This window comes from Drosophila suzukii, unplaced genomic scaffold (assembly GCF_043229965.1).
Source record: "Drosophila suzukii unplaced genomic scaffold, CBGP_Dsuzu_IsoJpt1.0 scf_4, whole genome shotgun sequence".
Classification (NCBI taxonomy): Eukaryota; Metazoa; Arthropoda; class Insecta; order Diptera; family Drosophilidae; genus Drosophila; species Drosophila suzukii.
The window spans coordinates 3,917,469-3,923,468 of record NW_027255927.1 but is presented as its reverse complement, the minus strand read 5'-3'; positions in this window follow the sequence as shown (position 1 = coordinate 3,923,468).

The following is a 6,000-nucleotide window of genomic DNA, read 5'->3' as shown; positions in this document are numbered from 1 at the left end:
ATCGTCCGGGAATTTACTTTACGCGCATCGAGGCAAAGTCCATTTTTCGGCCCTTTTTGCACCAGTGTTACCGGTGAACTCCAGCTACTATTGCTCTCTTCGATCACGCCTAGACCTAACATGCGATCTAGTTCGGAATACACCAGCTTCTGTTTAGCTGGGGATATCGGGTAATGTCGCTGCTTGATTGGTAGGTCCTCGTTGGTCACTTCAATTATATGTTGCTCTAAGCTGGTCTTTCCTAATCCTTTTTCTAGACATGAAGGGTGTGTGTCTATTACCTGCTGCAGCTTACAATGTTGTTCTGGGATAAGCTGATGTGGGGTATAGGTGGTCTCGGGCTTGAGCGTATTGTTCATGTCTAGGTCTCCGGTCATAAGGTCGAAATCCGGTGTTGTTTCAACGGCGGCAACCTCGCGTCCACCTTTACCGAGGAATGTGAGGCCGAACGTGTCCCAGAAATTAATTCCGAAATAAAATCGTTGTATCAGACCTGGCACTATCAAAAACTCGAGGTCCTTGGTTTCTCCTTCCCATTCCACAGGTAACGTTATGGCTCCGGTTACTTGGGTCTCACCACCGCTTGCTGTGCGTACGCATTCTTCGCTTAGCTTCCTTATCGGCCTCGTCCGGTTTTTTTAAGAAAGCGTACGCTCCTCTGCCAATACAGTTCGCACTGGCGCCTGTGTCCAGTAATGCGAGTATCTCTTCTCCATCGACCTTCGTTTTGGCAAAGAAACGGTTGTCATTTTGCACGCTCACCACCGTGTCCACCATCTTTTGCTTGAGTCGGCGATAGTCTGCTCGGGTATCATATAATTTTAGTATTTTCTGTGTTGTTCGTCTCTCGCTATCTGCATCTTCCGAGCCAGTAAACATACGCTCACGAGCAAGTTCGTACGTTCGCTCATTCATTCCGTGCGGAATGTTAGATAAGCGGCCCTGCTCTCGTACTTCTTCCGAAGCCTCCTAAGCTGGTGAGCAGCTTTGATTGCTTGTTCATACGTGGTGATGGTGTTCATAATGTCTGGTTAATTTTCTGTCCCCGGCTGTGGCTTTTATAGCGGAATCAGGGTAGTTCTGATTACGTGTTCACCTCATCAGGTGATCACGACCTTCTATCAACTCGTGCAGTCCCACAGTTCTAAGTTTGTCGCCTTCTGGAGTCGTCGGATTAAGTTCAGAGGTTCAGTCGACATACAGGTGTTTAGCATGAAATACTCCGACACTTTTCCCTACTGCATTGCCCAGCTCATATAGCACTTTGCCCACAGCAAATTCGATTCGGGCCAAGCTTGTCATTATATCCGTCAGCTTTGTTACTGTGCTTGTAGTTATACCCGTTACTCGTAGAGTAAAAGGGTATACTATAACAGGCAGAAGGAAGCCTTTCCGACCCCATAAAGTATATATACTCTTGATCAGGATCACTAGCCAAGTCGATCTAGCCATGTCCGTCTGTCCGTCTGTCTGTCCGGATGAATACTGAGATCGGAAACTATAAGAGCTAGGCTATTGAGATTTGGCGTGCATATTCCTTAGCTTCTTACGCAGCGCAAGTTTGTTTCAGCAGAGTGCCACGCCCACAAACCGCCCAAAACTGTGGCTCCTACAGTTTTGATGCTAGAATAAAGATTTCAACTGAAATGTATTGCTCTCATCAAAACCTATCGATTGACCCAAAAAAAGTTTGCCACGCCCACTTTGACGCCCACAAACCGCCCAAGCCTGTGGTGCCCACAATTTTCATGCTAGATAAGAAATTTAAACTGAAATGTATTGGCTTCGTCAATACCTAACGGTTGATCTAAAAAAAATTTGCCACGCCCATTCTAACGCCCATAACGCTTAAATCTGACTACCGCTGGTAGGTGGCGCATTTTAATCTCGCTTTGCTGCTTGCATATCTCCATTTCCCTTTGGTCCCTTTAGCTGAGTAACGGGTATCTGACAGTCGAGGTACTCGACTATAGTGTTCTTCCTTGTTTTTCCTATAGACAACTTGTCCTACGGAAAACTCTACGAGCTTGCTACGGGTGTTATATGCCTTTTCCGCGCGTTCATGAGTTCGGTTCAATCCTTGGGTCACCTTTTGTCGGATGAGTTCCATCTTGTCTGGGAGACTTATCGGTGGATCTCCTGCCTGTATTCCCCCCAGTTTCCCTAGAATCGGATAGGCTGAACCATGGGTAACCATCCGCGTTCCGAACATTGCGTAATATGGTTCCATGCCTATCGACTCGTTTATGCCATTCCTAAGGGCACACTCTATTCGACTTAGTTGGGTATCCCTATTTCGCTGATCGGTGGCAATTGTCGCTCCCAAAATTTGGAGTACCGATCGGCTTACCCACTCAGCCGCGTTCGCTTGCGGGGAGTAAAGTCCAGTCTTTACGTGTCGAATACCGTAGCGGGTCATTAGCTCGCCAAAAATTTGAGACACAAACTGCTTGCCGTTGTCCGAGTGTATGAACTCGGGGACCCCATATTGATGGAAAATTTTGGTCTCCAGGAATTTGATGACTTCTGCAGCTACTGCATGTCTCATCGGCTGCAACCAGAGGAAACTTGGTCTAGGCATACAAAAATCACCGAATTCCCAGCTTTGGTCCTCGGGGATGGACCCATAAAGTCGATGAACAACCTTTGGCCAGCCCGCTCCGTAACCCGCTGTTCTCCCATGGGTGGTCGGTCATTTTTGTTGGCGGTCTTGGTGATCTTACAGACTTCGCATTCCTTCACTACTATTTGGACATCTACAGCCATCCCTGGCCAAAAGTAAAACTGTCTTAATTTGGCTAGTGATTTGTGCAACCCCCATGCCCTGCGGTTATGGCAAGATGTGCTCTCCAGACTAAATCGGGTCGCAGCTCGGCGGGAACCCAGATCTTCCATGCTCGAGTTTCATCCACGGCGTCGTTTAGGCAGAATCCCATCCGTTTATTTATATAGCCTTCCGATGTTTGAAGGTCTGGACTTTTACCTACATTTTCGTCCACCGCCTACACTAGGTTGACATAATTCGATGACTGGAACGCTGTCGAATCGAGGTTAATGTGTATGTCCAGTTCTTCCGCACCAGCCTTCTGTAGCTCGTCCATATGAACTCGTGAGAGCGAATCTGGGACTACATTTAGTGACCCTTTCCTGTGTTCTATGGTGAAGTCAAACGCTTGTAGCTTCAGACTCCATCGCGCAAGCCTGCCTGATAAGTCTTTCTGACCCATCAGCCATTTTAGACTAGCGTGGTCAGTGATCACTTTGAAGGGCATCCCATATACGTAGGCACGGAATTTGGTAATGCTGAGGATAGCGGCATAGCATTCCAACTCGGTAATGCTGTAATTCCGCTGTGCATTGTTCAATTTGGCTGACATATAGGCAATGGGATGTTCTTGGCCCTCGTCTTCGGTTTGGAACAAAACTCCCCCCACTCCAGTGGTCGAGGCATCACATTGGATGGTAAATGGTTTTTTAAAATCTGGGTGACGAGTACAGGTGCTATTGCCATGCTGGTTTTTAAAAGTTCAAACGCCTTGAATGCCTCTTCCGACAATTCAAATTTCATTATGCCGCTGTCTGGGCGTAGTTTTGGATGAACCTTCTATACCAGCCTGTCATTCCCAGGAACCTTCGCAACTGTTTGGCGGAGCTAGGTTGGGAAAATTCCTGGATCGATTGTATTTTCGCATCATCCGTTCGGATGCATCCTCCCCCAACTACATATCCTAAATATCTTGCCTGGCTGTAGCAAAACTTGCTCTCGTCTACATTTATTGTTAGCTCTGCCCGCTGTAAGCAGGCACTGACCTGGCTCAACATATCAATGTGGGCTTCAAATGTAGGTGAAGAGACCAGTAAGTCATCCAGATACACAAATACATTTTCGCGTAGCGTAGCTGGTATAGCATTATCCATTAGTCGGCACATTCGCTGCGCGGCATTGCACAAGCCGAACGGCATGACTGTAAACTGATACAGTGGCCTGCCAGGCACTGTAAACGAGGCTTTCCCTCTTCTTTTGGTTTCGAGAGGTATTTGCCAAAAGGAGTCTTTTAAGTCAATTGCGGAAATTTAATACGTTTCCTGTAGTCGACTCAACAGACCCTCGATATGTGGTAGTGGATACGCATCTTTGATCGTCCGGGAATTTACTTTACGCGCATCGAGGCAAAGTCCATTTTTCGGCCCTTTTTGCACCAGTGTTACCGGTGAACTCCAGCTACTATTGCTCTCTTCGATCACGCCTAGACCTAACATGCGATCTAGTTCGGAATACACCAGCTTCTGTTTAGCTGGGGATATCGGGTAATGTCGCTGCTTGATTGGTAGGTCCTCGTTGGTCACTTCAATTATATGTTGCTCTAAGCTGGTCTTTCCTAATCCTTTTTCTAGACATGAAGGGTGTGTGTCTATTACCTGCTGCAGCTTACAATGTTGTTCTGGGATAAGCTGATGTGGGGTATAGGTGGTCTCGGGCTTGAGCGTATTGTTCATGTCTAGGTCTCCGGTCATAAGGTCGAAATCCGGTGTTGTTTCAACGGCGGCAACCTCGCGTCCACCTTTACCGAGGAATGTGAGGCCGAACGTGTCCCAGAAATTAATTCCGAAATAAAATCGTTGTATCAGACCTGGCACTATCAAAAACTCGAGGTCCTTGGTTTCTCCTTCCCATTCCACAGGTAACGTTATGGCTCCGGTTACTTGGGTCTCACCACCGCTTGCTGTGCGTACGCATTCTTCGCTTAGCTTCCTTATCGGCCTCGTCCGGTTTTTTTAAGAAAGCGTACGCTCCTCTGCCAATACAGTTCGCACTGGCGCCTGTGTCCAGTAATGCGAGTATCTCTTCTCCATCGACCTTCGTTTTGGCAAAGAAACGGTTGTCATTTTGCACGCTCACCACCGTGTCCACCATCTTTTGCTTGAGTCGGCGATAGTCTGCTCGGGTATCATATAATTTTAGTATTTTCTGTGTTGTTCGTCTCTCGCTATCTGCATCTTCCGAGCCAGTAAACATACGCTCACGAGCAAGTTCGTACGTTCGCTCATTCATTCCGTGCGGAATGTTAGATAAGAGGCCCTGCTCTCGTACTTCTTCCGAAGCCTCCTAAGCTGGTGAGCAGCTTTGATTGCTTGTTCATACGTGGTGATGGTGTTCATAATGTCTGGTTAATTTTCTGTCCCCGGCTGTGGCTTTTATAGCGGAATCAGGGTAGTTCTGATTACGTGTTCACCTCATCAGGTGATCACGACCTTCTATCAACTCGTGCAGTCCCACAGTTCTAAGTTTGTCGCCTTCTGGAGTCGTCGGATTAAGTTCAGAGGTTCAGTCGACATACAGGTGTTTAGCATGAAATACTCCGACACTTTTCCCTACTGCATTGCCCAGCTCATATAGCACTTTGCCCTTTCGCTGGAGTATAACACAGCAAATTCGATTCGGGCCAAGCTTGTCATTATATCCGTCAGCTTTGTTACTGTGCTTGTAGTTATACCCGTTACTCGTAGAGTAAAAGGGTATACTATAACAGGCAGAAGGAAGCCTTTCCGACCCCATAAAGTATATATACTCTTGATCAGGATCACTAGCCAAGTCGATCTAGCCATGTCCGTCTGTCCGTCTGTCTGTCCGGATGAATGCTGAGATCGGAAACTATAAGAGCTAGGCTATTGAGATTTGGCGTGCATATTCCTTAGCTTCTTACGCAGCGCAAGTTTGTTTCAGCAGAGTGCCACGCCCACAAACCGCCCAAAACTGTGGCTCCTACAGTTTTGATGCTAGAATAAAGATTTCAACTGAAATGTATTGCTCTCATCAAAACCTATCGATTGACCCAAAAAAAGTTTGCCACGCCCACTTTGACGCCCACAAACCGCCCAAGCCTGTGGTGCCCACAATTTTCATGCTAGATAAGAAATTTAAACTGAAATGTATTGGCTTCGTCAATACCTAACGGTTGATCTAAAAAAAATTTGCCACGCCCATTCTAACGCCCATAA